The sequence below is a fragment of the Triticum dicoccoides genome, chromosome 2A, assembly GCF_002162155.2.
Source record: "Triticum dicoccoides isolate Atlit2015 ecotype Zavitan chromosome 2A, WEW_v2.0, whole genome shotgun sequence".
NCBI classification, from domain to species: domain Eukaryota; kingdom Viridiplantae; phylum Streptophyta; class Magnoliopsida; order Poales; family Poaceae; genus Triticum; species Triticum dicoccoides.
Genome location: NC_041382.1, coordinates 122,369,619 through 122,378,307, shown reverse-complemented (window position 1 = coordinate 122,378,307; position 8,689 = coordinate 122,369,619).

The window sequence follows — 8,689 nt, the reverse complement described above, 5'->3', positions numbered from 1 at the left end:
GCCCCTACCTCGTGGCCTCCTGTTAATTGGCTTGACGTAGGGTCCAAGTCTCCTGAGTTGTATTCGATGAGAAAATCACATTCCCAAAGGTTTCATTCTGTTTGGACTCCGTTTGATATTCTTTTTCTTCGAAACCCTAAAACAGGCAAAAAACAACAATTCTGGGCTGGGCTTCCAGTTAATAGGTTAGTCCCAAAAATAATATAAAAGTGGATAATAAAGCCCAATAATGTCCAAAACAGTAGATAATATAGCATGGAACGATCAAAAATTATAGATATGTTGGAGACGTATCAAGCATCCCCAAGCTTAATTCCTGCTCGTCCTCGAGTAGGTAAATAATAAAAACAGAATTTTTGATGCGGAGTGCTACTTGGCATAATTTTAATGTAATTCTTCTTAATTGTGGTATGAATATTCAGATCCGAAAGATTCAAGACAAAAGTTCATATTGACATAGAAAATAATAATACTTCAAGCATACTAACAAAGCAATTATGTGTTCTCAAAATAACATGGCTAAAGAAAGTTATCCCTACAAAATCATATAGTCTGGCTATGCTCTATCTTCACCACATAAAATATTTAAATCATGCACAACCCCGATGACAAGCCAAACAATTGTTTCATACTTTTGACATTCTCAAAACTTTTTCAATTTTCATGCAATACATGAGCGTGAGCCATGGATATAGCACTATAGGTGGAATAGAGTGGTGGTTGTGGAGAAGACAAAAAGGGAGAAGATAGTCTCACGTCAACTAGGCGTATCAACGGGCTATGGAGATGCCCATCAATAGATATCAATGTGAGTGAGTAGGGATTGCCATGCAACGGATGCACTAGAGCTATAAGTATATGAAAGCTCAAAAAGAAACTAAGTGGGTGTGCATCCAACTTGCATGCTCATGAAGACCTAGGGCAATTTGAGGAAGCCCATCACTAGAATATACAAGCCACGTTCTATAATGAAAGATTCCCACTAGTATATGAAAGTGATAACATGAGAGACTCTCTACTATGAAGATCATGGTGCTACTTTGAAGCACAAGTGTGGTAAAAGGATAGTAACATTGTCCCTTGTCTCTTTTTCTCTCATTTTTTTCTTTTTTTATTTGGGAATTTTCTCTTTTTTATGGCCTCTTTTTTTTTGTCCGGAGTCTCATCCCGACTTGTGGGGGAATCATAGTCTCCATCATCCTTTCCTCACTGGGACAATGCTCTAATAATGATGATCATCACACTTTTATTTTTCTTACAACTCAACAATTACAACTCGATACTTAGAACAAAAGATGACTCTATGTGAATGCCTCCGGCGGTGTACCGGGATATGCAATGACGCATGAGTGACATGTATGAAAGAATTATGAATGGTGGCTTTGCCACAAATATAATGGCAACTACATGATCATGCTAAGTAATATGACAATGATCGAGTGTGTCATAATAAACGGAATGGTGGAATGTTGCATGGCAATATATCTCGGAATGGCCATGGAAATGCCATAATAGGTAGGTATGGTGGCTGTTTTGAGGAAGGTATATGGTGGGTGTATGATACCGGCGAAAGGTGCGCAGTATTAGAGAGGCTAGCAAAGGTGGAAGGGTGGGAGTGCGTATAATCCATGGACTCAACATTAGTCATAAAGAACTCATATACTTATTGCAAAAATCTACAAGTTATCAAAGCAAACTATTACGCGCATGCTCCTAGGGGGATAGATTGGTAGGAAAAGACCATCGCTCATCCCCGACCGCCACTCATAAGGAAGACAATCAATAAATAAATCATGCTCCGACTTCATCACATAACGGTTCACCATACGTGCATGCTACGGGAATCAAAAACTTCAACACAAGTATTTCTCAAATTCACAACTACTCAACTAGCATGACTTTAATATCACCATCTCCATATCTCAAAACAATTATCAAGTATCAAACTTATCATAGTATTCAACACACTCATAAGAAAGTTTTATTATTAATCTTGCATACCAACCATATTAGGATTTTAAGAAAATTACCATGCTATTAAGACTCTCAAATTAATCTAAGTGAAGCATGAGATATCAATAGTTTCTATAAAACAAATCCACCACTGTGCTCTAAAAGATATAAGTGAAGCACTAGAGCAAAATTATATAACTCAAAAGATATAAGCGAAGCACATAGAGTATTCTAACAAATTCCAAATCATGTCTGGCTCTCTCAAAAGGTGTGTACATCAAGGATGATTGTGGTAAACTAACAAGCAAAGACTCAAATCATACAATATGCTCCAAGCAAAACACATATCATGTGGTAAATAAAAATATAGCTCCAAGTAAAGTTACCGATAGAAGTAGACGAAAGAGGGGATGCCTTCCGGGGCATCCCCAAGCTTTGGCTTTTAGGTGTCCTTAGATTATATTGGGGGTGCCATGGGCATCCCCAAGCTTAGGCTCTTGCCACTCCTTGTTCCATAATCCATCAAATCTTTACCCAAAACTTGAAAACTTCACAACACAAAACTTAAAGTAGAAAATCTCGTGAGCTCCTTTAGCGAAAGAAAACAAAAGACCACTTCAAGGTACTGTAATGAACTCATTCTTTATTTATATGGGTGTTACACCTACTGTATTACAACTTCTATATGGTTTATAAACCATTTTACTAGCCATAGATTCATCAAAATAAGCAAACAACACACGAAAAAACAGAATCTGTCAAAAAACAGAACAGTATGTAGTAATATGTATCTAGCGCAAGATCTGGAACCCCAAAACTTCTAAAATAAATTGATGGACGTGAGTAATTTATCTATTAATCATCTTCAAAAAGAATTAACTAAATATCACTTTTCAAATAAAAATGACAGCAGTTCTCATGAGCGCTAAAGTTTCTGTTTTTTACAGCAAGTTCAACAAGACTTTCCCCAAGTCTTTCCAACGGTTCTACTTGGCACAAACACTAATTAAACACAAAAAACACAACCAAAACAGAGGCTAGATAATTTATTTATTACTAAACAGGAGAAAATATCAAGGAATAAAAATAAAATTGGGTTGCCTCCCAACAAGCGCTATCGTTTAACACCCTTAGCTAGGCATTACAAGCAAGAATGGATATAGGTATTGCCATCTTTGGTAGGCAATCCATAAGTGGCTCACATAATAGATTCATATGGTAATTTAATTTAATTTATAGGAAAGTTTTCCATGCCTTTCCTTAATGGAAATTGGAATCTAATATTTCCTTCCTTCATATCAATAATTGCACCAATCGTTCTAAGGAAAGGTCTACCAAGAATAATAGGACATGAAGGATTGCAATCTATGTCAAGAACGATAAAATCTACGGGCACATAATTCCTATTTGCAACAATAAGAACATCATTAATTCTTCCCATAGGTTTCTTAATAGTGGAATCTGCAAGGTGTAAGTTTAGAGAGCAATCAAATCACGGAAACCTAACAAATCACACAAAGTCTTTGGAATCGTGGAAACACTAGCACCCAAATCACATAAAGCATAGCATTCATGATCTTTAATTTTAATTTTAATAGTTGGTTCCCACTCATCATAAAGTTTTCTAGGGATAGAAACTTCCAATTCAAGGTTTTCTTCATAAGATTGCATCAAGGCGTCAACGATATGTTTAGTAAACACTTTATTTTGACTATAAGCATGAGGAGAATTTAGCACGGATTGCAACAAGGAAATACAATCAATCAAAGAGCAATTTTCATAGTTAAATTCCTTGAAATACATAATAGTGGGTTTAGCAACATCTAGGGTTTTAATTTCTTCAATCCCACTTTTATCAAATTTACCATCAAGATCAAAAGATTCAGAATTCTTGGTACACCTACTAGGTAAAGGTGGATCATATCCAGTCCCATCATTATCAAGATTCATATTGCAAAACAAAGATTTAATAGGGGACACATCAATAACTTTTAGATCTTCATCATTATTTTCATAGCAACTCGGTTTAGCGGCCATCTTATTAACTAGGGTAGCCTGCTTATCCGAAATTTCAGCAGTTAATTTCTCAAGATGAGCAAGTTGGGATCTTAAACCATCGAATTCTTTAGACATATCATCAAGCTCTTTATTCATAAAACTCATAAAACTTTTCTGTTCTTTAAGCTTGTTTCTAAAGAAACTATTATGTTCAAATTGCAAAACCATGAAACTCCTAACATTATTTTCGATTTCTTCTAACCTTTTCAGGTGAAGGTCACCAAATTTAGGTTGAGTCATCGCGACAAGCAAGCAAACTAACACACAAGCAAACAAAAAGCAAGCGGGCAAAAAGAGGCAAATAGAGGGAGGATAGAGAGAGAGGGCGAATAAAACAGCAAGGGTGAAGTGGGGGAGAGGAAAACGAGAGGCAAATGGCAAATAATGTAATGCGGGAGATAAGGGTATGTGATGGGTACTTGGTATGTTGACATTTGCGTAGACCTCCCCGGCAACGGCGCCAGAGATCCTTCTTGCTACCTCTTTTAGCACTGCGTTGGTTTTCCCTGAAGAGGAAGGGATGATGCAGCAAAGTAGCGTAAGTATTTCCCTCAGTTTTTGAGAACCAAGGTATCAATCCAGTAGGAGGCTACGCGCGAGTTCCTTGCACCTGCACAAAACTAATAAATCCACGCAACCAATGAAAATAGGGGTTGTCAATCCCTATAGGGGCACTTACGAGAGTGAGATCTGACAGATATGACAAGAAAATATTTTTGGTATTTTTATGATAAAGATGCAAAGTAAAATAAAGGCAAAGTAAATAGCAAAGTAAATAACTAAGTAGTAGGAGATTGATATGATAAAGATAGACCCGGGGGCCATAGGTTTCACTAGTGGATTCTCTCGAGAGCATAAGTATTCTACGATGGGTGAACAAATTACTGTTGAGCAATTGACAGAATTGAGCATAGTTATGAGAATATCTAGGTATGATCATGTTTATAGGCATCACGTCTGAGACAGGTAGACCGACTCCTGCCTGCATCTACTACTATTACTCCACTCATCGACTGCTATCCAGCATGCATCTTGAGTATTAAGTTAAAAAAAGAGTAACGCCTTAAGCAAGATGACATGATGTAGAGGGATAGACTCATGCAATATGAAGAAAACCCCATCTTGTTATCCTCGATGGCAACAATACAATACGTGCCTTGTTGCCCTTCCTGTCACCGGGAAAGGACACCGCAAGATTGAACCCAAAGCTAAGCACTTCTCCCATTGCAAGAAAGATCAATCTAGTAGGCCAAACCAAACTGATAATTCAAAGAGACTTGCAAAGATAACCAATCATACATAAAAGAATTCAGAGAAGATTCAAATATTATTCATAGATAGACTTGATCATAAACCCACAATTCATCGTTCTCAACAAACACACCGCAAAAAGAAGATTACATCGAATAGATCTCCACAAGAGAGGGGGAGAACATTGTATTGAGATCCAAAAAGAGAGAAGAAGCCATCTAGCTACTAACTATGGACCCGTAGGTTTGAAGTAAACTACTCACACTTCATCGGAGAAGCTATGGTGTTGATGTAGAAGCCCTCCGTGATCGATGCCCCCTTCGGCGGAGCTCCAGAACAGGCCCCAGGATGGGATCTCATGGATACAGAAAGTTGCGGCGGTGGAATTAGGGTTTTGGATCCGTATATGATCGTTTGGGGGTACGTGGGTATATATAGGAGGAAGAAGTACGTCGGTGGAGCAATAGGGGGCCCACGAGAGTGGAGGGCGTGCCTGGGGGGTAGGCACGCACCCTACCTCGTGGCCTCCTATTACGTGGCTTGACGTAGGGTCCAAGTCTCCTGAGTTGTATTCGATGAGAAAATCACGTTCCCGAAGGTTTCATTCCGTTTGGACTCCGTTTGATATTCCTTTTCTTCGAAACCCTAAACAGGCAAAAAACAGCAATTCTGGGTTGGGCCTCCGGTTAATAGGTTAGTCCACAAAATAATATAAAAGTGGATAATAAAGCCCAATAATGTCCAAAACAGTAGATAATATAGCATGGAGCAATCAAAAATTATAGATACGTTGGAGACGTAACAACGCCCACCATCTGCCACGTATCCATCACCAAAACGCTCGTCGACGGCGGCGCCGGCCTCAATGTGCTCTCCATCGAGGCCTTCAGCCTCCTTCACGTACCGCTCAAGCGGCTCCGCCCTAGCAGGCCTTTCTCGGGGGTCGGTGGAGGCTCCGCCCGCTCCCTGGGGCAGATCCGCCTCCCCGTGACCTTCGGCACACGCGACAACTACCGCACCGAGCTCATCGACTTCGACATCGCCCACATCGGCCTCCCGTACAACACCATCCTCAGGTACCCAGCTCTAGCCCAGTTCATGGCAGTGACCCATCCGACTTACAACCTCATGAAGATGCCGGGGAGCGAGGGTGTCCTCACCATCAAGGGGGATGCCAAGGAAGCCTTGATGACGCTCAAGCTCGCCCTCATGACCGCCGCATTAGCGCAGCCCTCCGACTGGGACACCTCCAAGGCCAAGGGAGTCGCACCAACCAAGAAGAAACAGTTTTTCACTCAGGACAAGGCAGAAACCAAGCGAGTGCTGGTCGAGGAGGACGGGTCCTCAGGGGCGACCTTTACCATAGGCGCCAACCTCGAGCCTGAACACGAGCAGGCGTTGGTGAGGTTCTTGCGCGCAAATAAGGAAGTGTTCGCCTGGGAGCCCGATCAACTGGTGGGTGTCCCAGGAGAGGTGATAGAGCACCACCTGAAGGTGTGCCCCAACGTACGCCCCGTGAAGCAGAAGGCGAGGCGGCAGTCCACGGAGAAGCAAGCTTTCATCGCCCAAGAAACCCGCAAGCTGGAGGTTGCGGGTGTCATTCGCGAGGTTCGGTACCTAGAGTGGCTGGCGAACCCCGTCGTCGTCCCCAAGAAAGGCGGGAAGCAGAGGATGTGTGTTAACTTCACCAACCTCAACAAGGCCTGCCCCAAGATCCGTTCCCGCTTCCGCGCATCGACCAGATCGTCGACTCCACTGCCGAGTGCGACTTGCTGTGCTTCCTAGATGCATTCTCAGGATATCACCAGATCAAGATGGCGGTAGAAGATGTTGGGGAACGTAGCATAAATTCAAAATTTTCCTACGTGTCACCAAGATCTATCTATGGAGTCATCTAGCAATGAGGGAGGAGTGGATCTACATACCCTTGTAGACCGCGCGCGGAAGCGTTCAAGAGAACGGGGTTGATGGAGTCGTACTCGTCGTGATCCAAATCACCGATGATCCTAGCGCCGAACGTACGGCAACTCCGTGTTCAACACACGTACGGAGCAGCGACGTCTCCTCCTTCTTGATCCAGCAAGGGGGAAGGATAGGTTGATGGAGATCCAGCAGCACGACGGCGTGGTGGTGGAAGTAGCGGGATTCCAACAGGGCTTCGCCAAGCGCTGCGGGAGGAGGGAGATGTGTCATGGGAGGGAGAGGGAGGTGCCAGGGCTCAGGTTTGGTTGCCCTCCCTTCCCCCCACTATATATAGGGCCAAGGGAGAGGGGGAGGGCACAGCCTTGCCCCTTCCTCCAAGGAAGGGTGCGGCCAAGGGGGGAGGAGTCCATCCTCCCCAAGGCACCTCGGAGGTGCCTTCCCCTTTTAGGACTCTCCCCTCCTCTTGTCCCTTTGGCGCATGGGCCTCTAGGGGCTGGTGCCCTTGGCCCATGTAGGCCAAGGCGCACCCCCTACAGCCCATGTGGCCCCCCGGGGCAGGTGGCCCCACCCGGTGGACCCCCGGGACCCTTCCGGCGGTCCCGGTACAATACCGATGACCCCGAAACTTGTCCCGATGGCCGAAATAGCACTTCCTATATATAATTCTTTACCTCCGGACCATTCCGGAACTCCTCGTGACGTACGGGATCTCATCCGGGACTCCGAACAACTTTTGGGTTACCGCATACTAATATCTCTCTAACCCTAGCGTCACCGAACCTTAAGTGTGTAGACCCTACGGGTTCGGGAGACATGCAGACATGACCGAGATGACTCTTCGGTCAATAACCAACAGCGGGATCTGGATACCCATGTTGGCTCCCACATGTTCCACGATGATCTCATCGGATGAACCACGATGTCAAGGACTTAATCAATCCCGTATACAATTCCCTTTGTCTATCGGTATGACACTTGCCCGAGATTCGATCGTCGGTATCCCGATACCTTGTTCAATCTCGTTACCGACAAGTCTCTTTACTCGTTCCGTAACACATCATCCCGTGATCAACTCCTTGATCACATTGTGCACATTATGATGATGTCCTACCGAGTGGGCCCAAAGATACCTCTCCGTTTACACGGAGTGACAAATCCCAGTCTCGATTCGCGCCAACCCAACAGACACTTTCGAAGATACCCGTAGTGCACCTTTATAGTCACCCAGTTACGTTGTGACGTTTGGCACACCCAAAGTATTCCTACGGTATCCGGGAGTTGCACAATCTCATGGTCTAAGGAAATGATACTTGACATTAGAAAAGCTTTAGCGAACGAACTACACGATCTTTGTGCTAGGCTTAGGATTGGGTCTTGTCCATCACATCATTCTCCTAATGATGTGATCCCGTTATCAATGACATCCAATGTCCATGGTCAGGAAACCGTAACCATCTATTGATCAACGAGCTAGTCAACTAGAGGCTTACTAGGGACATGGTGT